Genomic DNA, 14,899 nt, shown 5'->3' with positions numbered 1-14,899 from the left:
TATCATGTACTGGTCCATAACCTAGACCTATCTATCGGTTAAGGCAAATCTGTCAACCCGATTAGACCACTAAGAAAAACACCAAATCCAAACTTCCAATCCATGTCTTTGACATAACCAAATGATCACCAAGTTATCATTGTTGCTGGTGAACCATATAACTTGTTAGTGAACATATATCAGTGACTGTGCATAAGCCACTAACCATGCCGATGAACACAATATGTCAATTCAATAATAAACCAATATAACTGTAGCACCCCTACCCTAGTCTATTTCTAACCTTGGTTTAATCTTGATTAGTTTATCTTAATGTTATGTTATAATCAGATGTTTGTTTTAACGCATAGCTATTGATGTGATTTTCACACTAGTTGTATGCAAGTTGTTTAGCGTTCCTATTTCGTGATATTAACATCGGGCTAACGCTTTCATTAAATTTTATATATGTATGCATGTATGATTGTTGGTTGCAGGAGATTTCAGGTACGAAGTCGCTTGAGTGCGAGGTTAGTCATCACCTGGTTTTGCAGGTTTGTGCATACCTTTTTAATCCCTAGAGTCGGATTAGGTGGTCGTAAGACCCTAGTTGACCTTAGTCGTGCTCCAGTGAGCATCGCCAGTCGTCGTCGGTGATCCCTTCTTGTTTGGGTTTGCGAGTCGTCTGTTTGGTTGACCTTCTCGGTTTGCGTGCCTGGTGTGTTTGGTTAATCGATTAATTAGTCCTAGTAATTTTCTTTATTAAATATATGCGTTTGTGCATTGAGGATTAATGGATTAAATTAATCAGGTATTCGTTATGCGATTTTCGTTGTTAATGAATTGCCTATTTTAAATTTGGAGTAAGTTTGATTAAATAACCGTTTTCGAATATTTAATGCATTTATATATGCTGTTGAAAAGAAAATTTGGTATTTAATCGCAATAGACGTAATTGTATTCTGTTGGATTATTAAATTTGAAAGATTAAATTTGTTTAAATGAGGAAATCGAATTTTGAATTGAAAAAGCAAGTTATTTGTTGTGTTTGTGAGAAAGGATTAATTTCTAAGTATTATTTTTAAATAAAAGTTTTTATTCCAAAAATAGAAAATTTTGGGTCAACTCTTCCATATAACCCAATTTGGGAAATTTGGAGAGGATGGACATTTTTGGGGAAGTTTTGGATTGGAGATGGAAAATTGGAGGCTTTGGTAGCTGAGATTGGGATTCTTCAGCCGATCTTGCCAGGAACGCGAGATCAGGTAGGATAAAACTCTCATTGTTTTAGTTTTTGTTTAAATGAAAATGGGGGTTTTATCTTGGTTTTAAATTCTCCTTCGAATGCCATGTTTATGGATCGATTTGGTAAATTACCAGCTTGGCTGGAAGTGATTTAGAGGTGCTGTTAATTCCTCCTTGTTTTTGGGCGTTTGAAACCCTTGGGCGTTTGTATAAGAATGAGAAAACCCTGCATGAAAACATGATAACAATCTCAATATGTTTAAACCGGATGTATGGTAAATCAAAATTTCAGTAAAAATCTTTGTGATGGGCGTTGTGTTTATTGATATCGAACTGTGCATTTTATATATCAAATATATTATCAAAAACCCGAGCTGGGTGAGATGTTTTAACTGGGTTTCATTTTATGTTTTTAGCACCGTGTGAATTGGGTTAAACCCGACCTGGGCATTTTTATCGGTTTTAACTGTGGGTCGGGGTTTGGGAGAGCGGGGAGCGGAGCTCCACCCGCTCCCCTCCCCTTCCCCGCTCATCCCCCCACCATCTTCCCCGTTACCTTGCTCGTGGTCGCAGTTTGTTTGGGGCTGTGGCCCACGGCGGTGGCCGCAGGGGCCGCGGTGGCCGCAGGGTGCCGCGGCACCTGCGGGCACCACCGTGGGCGCCACCTGCGAGCGCCGCCCGCGAAGCCCTAACCCTCGCCTCGCCGCATTTTTAAAATGCATTTCTTTTTTTTATAAAAGAACAAGTTTCATTTAAATGCGTTTTTGATTTAAACGTAGTTTTTGGAAACGTAAATTGTTTTTATACGTTGTTTTTAAATGCGTTTTTTCTTGTTTAAAAGAAAGTATAGTTTTAAAATGGGTTTTTCCTTTTAATGTAGTTTCTTTCCCATTCAAAAAAAAAAGGGGGGATTATAATATGTTGAATATTATTGTAATATTAGTGTTAGTTAGTTCTTAATTTTTGATTAAGGAGGCATTAAACTTGACAAATGTTAGTTGGTAGTGATTAACTTTATAATGGGGTTATAGGCTAATTGTTTTCAACTTCATTTTGTGATTCACGCCTTCTTCCTAATTAAGTCCTACAACGCTAATTTTGCAATTGGTTATTGTCGATTATTTTCTGATTGATCTTGTTCTATTAAAATTGTACCTTCCCTTCTAGCTAAATAGGGAAGATGGCTATTTGATGTAGTATTGTTTAAAAAGAATAGAGAATAATATGTTATTGGAAATTGTTGGAATACGATGTAAATTTCTACTTAATGATGTTTGTTGGAGATTAAATACCTTGTTTAGTTGATTAATGGTTGTCTGAATTTTATTAATATAAATTTGGTTTAAAAACTCTTTATGGCTTAAATTGCCTGTTCGATGCTTTGAACCTTAGGAGTTAGAAAACCAAGAACAACTTAACCCTTGATGAGATAGATAACTATAATCTGATTGGATCTTGTAGAAAACTTGATCGATTTTAATGTCTAAATCAATTTGAGGAAATATTGTCTTTTCTGATTATTGCCTTGCGAGTTTAATTGCTGTATTCGCCTTTAATTATGAAATGGCATGTTTTGCTTTGTGTAAAAGGACCCTGTCGTATGGATGATTTGGTGTTCCTATTTCAGTACTCGATTTCGAGTTGACTATTGTTTTGTGATGATTGTCATAATTGATCATATCCTCCTTTTGTGTGAGTCGAATGATGATTGGGGTTGACCGTTGTTGGTCGGGTCTCTAGTTAGAGTACCGTCAGTAGGTGTTCATCCTTGAGTCGTGTTGAACCAGATGATTGTCTCTCTCTTCCTGAACTCTGTTCGTCTAACCATGTGCATTCTGTGGTTTGAGTTCATCTGAGTTAGTCTAGTGTCGTATGGGAAAGTGGCTTTCGATTGGGGGCCGCGCCCAAAGTGGCTGCTGGGTAACCCATCGAAAGTAAGTCTAATAAGTGATAACCTAAATAGATTAGAATGAAAACTCTAAATAAGATAATGTGCCTCACACATGGGACGAATGCTATCATAGATTCGGCATGCTGTGAGAAGGCCTAAAATGGCAAACCATCTTCCTTGTCTTCACGAGAGGATGTGTGGGTCCACATGAGGCTTGGATGGGCCGGAAGTTCGGATTAGGTTGCCAAGGTTACCAGTGTATGGGCCGGGACCTATGAAGACTTGCCATGGTATCCATACCAGGTTGTGTGATGACACTTGTCCCTACGTTCGCTAGTGTGTTGTCGTTTTGTCCTGTTTGAGTACCTTTGTGAGTCATCCTTTGTCTCTGCCCTTGTGAGTGTCGGGTTCATGTTAGACCTTGGGTGGTGATGGTTCAGTTTTATGGATGCTCTCATGGACTCTTATGTTATTAGCTTTGATTATGTTCAGCTGGATCCTGTTCCTTGTAAGGATCGTTTATGTATTATGGACCGATGTGGTCATCTGTATATTATTTATGTATCACCTTGATGGCTAGATTGTATGGTGTAACCTCTTGTACTCTTAACTTTATTATTTATCAGAGGGGGTCTTGCAGTTGAGCAGACCTGGAGATGTAGCCCTTTAGGGGTGAACTCCGAGATCATTATGGTATTTTGTGGTGTATTCTCTTATGTTCCCTTTATTCAGCTTTATCCTGTATGATTAATTTATGTAAAATGGTTAAGTGGATAATTGGAATTACTATTAATGCTTATTTTCAGTTCTATCTTGAATGCCATGTGGATCGAATGCATAATTGGTTGAGATGCGATTTATCGTAATGCATGTGTGAAATCGTCCCTTTAATGCAATAAGTTGGAATATGGAATAATGTATCTTAGAGTAATAAATGATACTCAGTTGTTGCTAAGAAAATTTAATATGCTTGGAAAGATCTCTTATGTCATGATGAAATCCTAGTGTATTAGAATGTAGATGTATGGTTTGTAATTTTAAATTGAAAAGCTTGAATGAGAATCATGAATGGATCTTAATGATGAATCCTTGCTTGTGTTTTACATATCAGTCCCTTGAAAGAAATTATCCTGATTGTGAATTATCTCATTATTAAGATATTCAGCTTAATGGATTAATTGTGTGAGTTAAATGAATTGTGATATTTAAGTAATCTCGTTGGGAAACTCTTTAGGAGTTAGTTGTTGCCTTCCGCTATGTAATCTGAATTTTTGATATCTTGTTGCTTCTTATGTGTTGTAACCTTTAAAAAAAAAAATTGCACTCTATTCTTGTATTTTTGGCTTATCCCTTCAGGGTTTCCTAGCGGGGCATTACAATAACCATAGTGCCAAATCAACAATGTAGACCTCCAAGAAGATAAGTGTTGACATCAATGACAAAACCAATGCAACACATGACGAAGTCATCCATAATACCAACAACATGTACATTTGATGATCTACATGTTTATACATTTGATTGTTAGATTTATATATATCACATGTTTGATTTAGTTCTATATACATACATTTGACGACACATTAAATGATGATTAAATATATTATATAAATTTTATAATATTACATAAAATTATAAACAATTGATATCATGCATAAGAATGTTTAAATCATCCCCTTAAGCCATGTCCTAGTAATTACATCCCCTTAAGGTCCATTTTAAAATAATTATTTAAAAATAATTAAGATCTAGACTTGATTAAATTTTGAAATCTAATTAAATGACCACCATATTGAATTAAATTGCACAATGAAGATAAATCATAAAACTTCATTTTTAATAATAGTATGCATAAGAATTTAAGTCGTCCCATTAAGCCATGTCCTTTAATTAAACTTTCCCTTAAGATATTTAAAAATTATTTATCTAGGTAATCACATCCCCTTACTCAAGACCTGAACCATTTAACAACAAATAAAATTTCATAAAACCAAGTAAACAATATCATGTGCATACATGCAGTGCATAAGAGTTTAAGTTAGACCCTTGAACCATGTCCTATCTATGTATCCCCTTAAGACATTTATAAATGTCTAATTGTTCAGTTCCTTGACACAAAAACTGCAAACATATACATTATTTCTAGGCCACATCAAGTGGCTCAGCCCGCTCTTGGATAACTTATAATTCTCTCATGATCATCAATATCAAGTCTCCACTTATGAATGCCACATCCTATGACTTGATGAAGAGATAGGGTACTAGAAATTACAAGGTGGCTCTACTGATAGACCTTCTTGTCACGTTGATAATCAATAAAGTAAGTCCCATGTTTAACTAATTTGATTTTCTTCAGATACATTCCTTGCACAACAAATGAACCTGCACACTAGAAACAAGTACACCATTCAAAATTAGATTTCAAACAATGAATTAGATTTCTATATCAATGTGAATACAAGATGTACTATATTAATAAATAGATGCCAATATTAAATTTTAGATAAAGTGCATTGAACCTGTGGGAAACAACATTCCATCGCTTATTTCTTGTTTTTTTAACTTCTTCCTCTCTCTGTGCATTGTAATAAATAGTAACTAACACCACCTACATTTTTAGGCTCTGCTATGACTACAAAAAATTTCTTGGTCAAATTAATTTAAAGAGTTTGCTCGATATACAAATATATATAAATACATATATACATGTATGTGTATATATATATGTGTGTGTGTGTTTGTGTGTGTGTGTGTGTGTGTGTATGTGTGTGTATATATATATGTGTATATATATATATATATTGGTAAAATTAATTTAAAGAGTTTGTTCGATATATATATATATATATATGTGTGTGTGTGTGTATATATATATATACACGTACACATACACACACACATATATATGTATGTGTATATATATATGTATACATGTATATATGTATATATATGTATACATGTATATATGTATATACATATATATACATACATACATATATATGCATACATATATACATATATATGTATGTATATATATGTATATATGTATGCATATATATGTATGTATGTATATATATGTATGTATATATATATATATACATATCTATATACAAACATATATATACATATATATGTATGTATATATATGTATATACATACATATACATATACATATACATATACATATACATATACATATATATATATATATATTAAATATTGAATGAATTTAAATTTAAACATGTAAATTATTTATATGCAATTATGATAAATTTTGAGATATGATCATAATCGGTAGAAATCAATAGAATGTCATTGAGGCTTTCATTTTCATCTCCATCATTTGTATTAGTAACATCTAGTGGCACCAATTGCCATGCATTGATATATCCATGTTCCTATTTGATGCATTCATCATAGTTTCCAGAAATGCACTCGAAACAAAATCATGAGCAATCCCTTGTGTACAATGACCACATGCAATTATGTGTACTCATGACATAATGCAAGTATCTTGTTTCTCTACCCTCTTGCATCCATGCATTGTTCTTCTATCTAAATCTTCAAAACAAAAAAATAATAATTTGCACATAAATACTCAATTCATTTATTAAAAATTAAGTATTTAACTTTAATAATAATTGAAAAACTTGAAACAAAATCAAATTTTGAAAGATCGTGCTTACCTGATATCTCCCAGAACACTCTCTATGGTACAACTCGATCAGATCCTAATAATGTACTAGGCTCATTTGGTGCAAAGAGCATCTTACACCATTCAACAACATCATGTGCATCTTTTATACGAAATCCCTGATAATTCATTTGATTCTTTCTTAAGGCATGTTTGATGCAAGCTCCTGCACCATCATGCTCACCCTTTCCATGTCCACTCTAAGAAAAACTCCAAACATGTGGTATCTTTTGGTTTTGATGATATCTACATAGTGCATAAAATGGCCATGATTATTTGAATTGTGTCGCACATCCATCTGACCAAACAAAATGCTTTTCAATTTTTATGTGCTTGTTTTCAAAATATCCAAAAATCTTTTTAAAAAAATGTTCCACAAAATGTGTGTCATGCTCTTTATCATCACTAATATAAAAGTTTATGCTTTCTTAATGACCTGTGCTTCAAATGTACTTTTAACACCATCCACATCTAATTGTGCATGTCAATAACACACCTGGACCATAATAGTGATTTTCTCTAAAAAGTAGTATTTTGATTGAAATTGTTTTTGGTGAACAAAAGAGTAATTTTCTGCAAAGTCGACAACTAATAAAATTGTTCCAAGTGGGAAAGTGTCTCATAGTGTTTGGAACTATTGTTCTTGCCACTTAGAAAAAAAATCATGACATATATAGGGTTGAATCAATTTATGAAAATTATCCATAAAGGTTCCAACAGGTATCTTCTCTTCAACATATTCTAACCTTGTCGATTCTTTCCCAAATTTTGTTTCAGACTTTATGTACTTGTAACTCTTACATTTTACCATCCCTGTCATGTCAACATCTTCATTTCTCAGAGGGAATTTAGCCAAATTACCACAAGTTTCACATTTTCCATTTATACAATCTATTTGACCTATTGCATTATCATCTAATTTGTCACATAAAATTGATGCTATGAACTGACTTGGTCGTTTAGGGGGAGCATTTTAAAAATTAACACTTTATTCTATCATCTTTCGAAACACTTGATAGTAGAGATCAAATTCAATATGATAACGACAACAAAAAGTTTCAAAAGCTTTGTTTATCTTCACATAATATGGCTTTAATCTTTCAAACATTGTTTGTACAATCTTTATGTTTGGACTTTAATTACAAAATAAAAAATACAATTCATGTGGTGTGGTGTCCAACCAATGCCTTGTATTTAGCACATATTCATTAGGCCAAATCCTATTTTTGATGACATCTCTAGTATTTGATGAAAGATGAGTATGATCATTCCAAAATTTAGTGATTAGGTTCCTAACTCCATCTTCAATCCTATCATAACAAGGAGATCTACACATTATTGCCTAATTTCCTTCCAATGTACTATCGTCCAAATTCATTCTCCTTTTCACATAATGTGATATTGTCTTCCTACTATATCCAATCTTAGATGAAAGTGAGGAGATTTGTCTTTTTTGGTACATTTTTATTTTCAATAGATGTCAATATCACTCTTCTTGAAATAGCCTTATCCATAGATCTAGACTGTTTTCCAACTGAGCCCTAACCAACCTTAACATTTTCAACAATATATTTTAATGACTCTTTTAACTCATTAGTAAGAAGTTGAATTGATAATATTCGGGCCTTTTCAAGTGTATCAAGATTCTCAAACTAAGAAATTATTTGTTGGAATCCAAGAACACTAAGAGGGGAGGGGGTGAATCAATGTTCTACTGGATTGGTCAATTTTAACCTTATTAAAACATGTATACACCAACCAGTATACTAGTACATATAGAATTGAAAGAAGAAAACAACAATCCAATCACATAAATGAATAACGTAACACACAAAATTATACGTGGAAAACATTAAAGAGAAAAAAACATGGTGGGATTTGTGACCCACAATATACATCCACTAGCCATATGAAGAGATATTCCAAAATATAGGGGCTTGCACTTTAGGAAGGCTTACAGCCTAGAGAACACTGCCTAATCACAAAAAGAGCCTCACTGACTACATACAAATCCAGACTACAATCTAGAGAAATGATTGAAATGCAAAGATAGCATCTTCTATGCCTGAATAGAGTTTCGGTTAAGCTCTATTTGTTCCGGTCTTAAACCCTTAACCCTACACCAAAGTAACCCTTTACAAAAATGTCCTCACATACATAATCTCCCTCATATATTTCGCATCTCCTTCATTATTTCCTTCCTAATACATATTCACATATCATATCATATTTCAAAATGGTCTAATCAACTGACCTATATACCCTTTACAACTCATCATGCCTTATGTCGGCTTACAAAGATAATTACAATATGAATATACATGTCGGTTAGATAACATAAATACATGAATATCAAAAACAATTTCTGATACTTGATCCAAAAGATGTCGGCCTCCAATACCAATAACCTGATTCTAAACCATGTCGACCTGCATTGCTAGTAACCAAAGAATTTCTACCAACTTGTCGATGCCGATGCCGGTGAAGTTTCTGTGAAGTGCCTGCCAATACAGAACTAACCCAAAATATGAAGCCAAAACAAGTTGCCATGTTTCCATCAATGAAAACATATTGAAACCAACCAATTAAGTGTTAATTGCCAAAAATCTTCCCCTTTGGCATTGATGGCAACACTCATGTGAAAAATGGTCATGGTTTCCATCTGTCAGTTTCATCTTGAGCCTGCTCCCCCTGAGCTAAATATCCATTGATACAAAATACTCCATACCTCCATAATTTTCCACCTATACTCTGTTAGGTCCCAGAGGCAACTGAGAGGGGTGGGTGAATCAATTGTCCAATAAATACAAACCAAAACTATCTTAACCAAACTTAATGCTTAATGCTGGTAAACCAAACTTTAATGTCGGTAGACAGTTTAACAATTAATTGCAGTACTGGTAAAGTTTAATGCATTAAGTAGAAAGACAAATAACATACACAACACATAACACAGTTATTTGTACATGGAAACCCTGTAAGGGAAAAAACCATGGTGGGAAGCCTTGCCCACAATCAGATGATACTACTGTAGATAGTATGTGTGTACAATATGGAGTCTGCACATGCAGAAAGGCCAACTGCCTAGAGCTCACTGCTTAATCTCAAAATGGGAGTCACACTGACTACAATTGGATGGTTAAATCCAATGATAATGTACTGCTCAGAATAGTATCTTCAGATGCTGGATTCAGTACTGGTTAAGCTCTAACATGCCTTCTTTAAACCTTCCTTCAATCTTGAATGATGTCTGCATGTATAGCTCTGCTTATATTTGCATATACCTTATTACAATTCTTTTCCACATACCACACAATCTCATAAATGAGATCTTACATAGATACCATAACCTAAGACCAAATGAGTAGGTCAGCTCACTAAGATATTACAATAAAATCAATTACAAATGAATCAATATCCAATGCATGATGTTGGCTCAATGCATTTATAATAACAATAAATCATCTTCATGACGTGTCGTGCTAATCTGTAATAGATATATGCTTGTTGGTGCATAACCTGGACCTATTTGCCGGTAACAACAAATATGCAAACCCAAATAAACCAATGAACAAATCACCAAAACTAAGTGTCTAAATAATTTCCTTGACATAAAATAGTAATCTCCAAGTCATTCCAAGTGTCGGTGAACAATATAACTTGTCGGTGAACCAGATACCGGTGACTGTGCATAAGTCACTGAACATGCTGGTGAACATAAACAAGAATCTCCAAGTGTTGATAAGTGTTGACAAGTGTTGACATCAATGATATAACCATATAAACATATCCAAAATACCAACAATCTCCCCCTTTGGCATTGATGGCAACACAAGATGGAAAAACCATCAAAGTGCCAAAACAGAAATGCCAAAAAACAAAAACCAACAATCTCCAAAAGAGATAAAAATACAGATACAAAGAGTAACAATCTCTCCCCAAAAGATAAAGTGTTTTTCCATATATATCTCTCCCCCTTTGACATCAAATGCCAAAGTAATACAAAAACCAAATTTATAGAGCTCATACAAAATACCAACCTATCAATTTATCCAACTACTCCCACTAAGAAGTAGCTTTCCTCATCAAAGCTGGAAAAAAGATTTCTCTGTTAATTTTGTCGGTTGATGATAATCATCAACTGTCTAAGTCTCTACTGGTGAGGGTATAACTCCAAGCTTCTCTCTTAGATATTCAAAATTTTCCTTAGGCAAAGGCTTAGTAAAGATATCTGTGATCTGCTCTTTAGTATTCACATTAACCAATTTCACTTCTTTTGCTTCAACATTTGCTTTAAGAAAATTGAATTTGATAGAAACATGTTTAGTTTTAGAGTGAAATACTAGATTCTTTGATATATCAATTGTTGCCATATTATCACAGTAGATTTTTATAGGTTCCTTGCATTTTACCTTTATGTCCTTCAACATTTGTTTTATCCATAATAATTGTGTGCAATTAGTTGATGCTACAACATATTCTATTTCTGTTGTTGATAAAGATGTGCAACTTTGTTTCTTTCTCAACCAAGAGATTAATCTGCTACTAAGAAAAAATGCTCCACCGGTGGTGCTTTTTCTGTCATCTACATCTCCCACCCAATTTGCATCTGTGTATGCACATAAGTCAAAGTTTTCATCTTTCAGATACCATAAACCAAGATTTGTAGTGCCTTGTAGATACCGGAAAATCCTTTTCACTGCTGAATCATGATTTTTTTTAGGATTACTTTGAAATCTTGAAACAATATATACTGCATTCATAATATCAGGTCTTGTTTGTGTCAAATACAGTAAACCTCCTATCATAGACTTGTACCTAGTTGGATTAACAGGTGTTGATTCATCCTTCAATGATAGTTTATCATTTGTATAGGTGTGCTTACCGGTTTAGAGTTTTCCATACCAAATTTCTTTAGTAATTCCTTCAAGTACTTAGATTGATTTATGAATATACATTTATCAATCTGTGAAATCTGCAATCCTAAAAATAATTTTATCTCTCCAATCATAGACATTTCAAATTCTTCCTGCATCTTTTTAGAAAAGTCTTTACACAATCCATCTTCTCCTCCAAAGATTATATCACCAATAAAAACTTCAATAACCAATATATCATCATTAGTCACTTTGTAATATAGATTGTTGTCAGCATTATCTTTAGTAAAACCAATCTTCAAAAGATATTTTTCTAATCTAGTATACCAAGCTCTAGGAGCTTGCTTCAATCCATATAAAGCTTTCCTTAACCTACAAACCATATCTTTGTCATCTGTCAAAGAAAATCCATCAAATTGTTCAATGTAAACTTCCTCTTCTAGATCACCATTCAGAAATGCACATTTAACATCCATTTGGTATACTTTATAGTTCTTGTGTGCTGCAAAAGCTCAGAATAATCCGACTGCCTCAATTCTCGCTACCAGTGCAAAGGTTTCATTATAATCAATTCCTTCCTTCTGTGAATAACCCTTAAACACTAATGTTGCTTTATTTATGATTACCTTGCCATCTTCATTAAGTTTATTTCTAAATATCCATTTAGTTCTAATTATATTTTTGTATTTAGGCTGGGGAACTAATGTCCATGTATTATTCTTTTCAATTTGTTCCAATTCATTCTTCCATAGCTTTAATCCAGTGTTTATCTTCACATGCCACATTAATTGATGCTGGTTCAATTTGAGAAATAAGACATACCTCTTCATTTGTCAGTCTTCCTCTAGTCATAACTCCTTGATACTTGTTCCCAATTATCTGATTTTCAGAGTGATTCAATCTTACATACCAGGGTGTTTTCACTTGTTGTTGTTCTTCAACGACTATTGAATTTTTCAGATGATGTCGGTGTGACTAGATCAACATTATGTACTAGTGTGCTTATAGTAGGTTCATTTGTGATTATCTAAATTTCCGGTTTAGAGTCTATAGACCTTCTAAACTGTTCATCAATATTCACATTTGCACTCTCAATGATTTTTTTCAATCTCTTATTAAAACATCTATATGCCTTACTCTTAGATGAATAACCAAGAAATATTCCTTCATCACTTCTAGGATAAAAATTGCCAATAAACTCATCTCTTCTAATGTAGCATTTACTTCCAAATATTCTAAAATATTTAAGAGTAGGAGTATTACCAAACCATAACTCATGAGGGGTCTTACTGGTTTCACCTTTGATGTGAACTCTATTGAATGTGTAAACTACTGTATTGACTACTTCTCTCCAATATACATGAGGTAAGTTTGCTTCTGATATCATGCTTTTAGTTGCATCCAAAATAGTTTTGTTCTTTCTTTCCACAACTCCATTGTGCTGGGGTGTTTGGGGTGTTGATAACTATCTCCTGATCCCATTCACTTCACAGAATGTATTAAATTCCTTAAATGTGAATTCACCTCCTTGATCTAATCTCTACCACCACCTTGAATAGTTTGAATTTTAGGTACCAGGGCCTAATATACCAGTTGAATAGTAGGTGTCGGTTGATCTTCTATTATAGAAATAAAAGCCCATTCATTATCCGTTGGTTTCTCATCAGAATCATCATAGACTCCTTCATAAACATAGTACCATGATTTGTCTCTATTCTTCTTAAATCTATATCTCTGATATTCAGGGTTAGGCTTATATGTTCTTTTAGCTTCTTCTTTCAATCTTGCATGTCTATCAAGACACCTAGAAGCCATATGACCAATCTTATTGTAGTTAAAACATTTAAATGGTGCTTTAGCTTCATACTTACTTCCAACTGGACCTTAAGGCATTTTCCTTGCAAATAGTGCTTCAATCTCTTCTAGTTCTTCATTCTCCTTCCCGCTTTCTTCAAGTTCTCCTGCATAAAAGGCTTTCCAATCAGATTTATCAAATGATGATGATGATGCTATAGGTGAAGTTGATCCCTTGAAAGCTAAATCTATCTTTATAGCAACAATAGGACCAAATTCCTCAAGTTCAAAAGATGAAAGTTTTCCAACCAAAGTGTCTCTAGATACTAATGTATTAGGCATTGTTCTCAATTCATTTATAGAAGTAACTTTTGTTTTGTATGTCGGTTGCAATGCTCTTAAAACTTTAGAAACAATTTCATCTTCACTTAAGGTTCCTCCACAACATTGTATACCCAAAACAATTTCATTTACTCTTTCCATAAAAGTAGAAATTCTTTCATCTTCTTCCATTTTCAGATTTTCATACCTGACCTGGAAGTATTCTTGTTTTACAATTTTTACTATGGTATCACCTTCATTCAATGTTTCCAATTTATCCTAGATAGCTTTAGCAGTAGATCTATCTGATAATCCATTGATTTGTTGATCAGACAATGCGCTCAAAAGTGCTTCTCTGGCTTTGCAATCATTTTCCTCATCTTTAGCCAAGGTTGGTGGAATAGGTTGACCTTGAGTAGGAGCAACATAACCATTCTTTGTAATATCCCATATGTCCTTTCCAATGCAATTCAAATGTGTCTCCATCCTGATTTTCCATATGCCATAGTTGGTTCCATCAAGTTTTGGACTGTCCTTCCAAAAATAGTTAGAAGACATTGGATCTTCTCAAGCTGTTAGACTTCCACAAAAAGAGGACTAGGCTCTGATACCAATTGTTAGGTCCCAAAGGCAACTAAGAGGGGGGGGAGTGAATCAGTTGTCCAATAAATACAAACCAAAACTAACTTAACCAAACTTAATGCTTAATGTCGGTAAACCAAACTTTAATGTCGGTAGACAGTTTAACAGTTAATTGCAACACTAGTAAAGTTTAATACATGATGCAGAAAGACAAATAACATACACAACACATAACACAACTATTTGTGCATGGAAACCCTGTAAGGGGAAAAGCCACGGTGGGAAGCCTTACCCACAATTAGATGATACTACTATAGATAGTATGTGTGTATAATATGGAGTCTACACATACAGAAAGACCAACTGCCTAGAGCTCACTACTCAATCACAAAATGGGAGTCACACTGACTACAATTGGATGGTTAAATCCAATGATAATGTACTACTTATAATAGCATCTTCATATGTTGGATTCACTACCAGTTAAGCTCTGATATACCTTCTTCAAACCTTCCT

The sequence above is a fragment of the Cryptomeria japonica genome, chromosome 5 (genome assembly GCF_030272615.1).
Source record: "Cryptomeria japonica chromosome 5, Sugi_1.0, whole genome shotgun sequence".
Classification (NCBI taxonomy): Eukaryota; Viridiplantae; Streptophyta; class Pinopsida; order Cupressales; family Cupressaceae; genus Cryptomeria; species Cryptomeria japonica.
Note: the sequence above shows the minus strand (reverse complement) of the source record.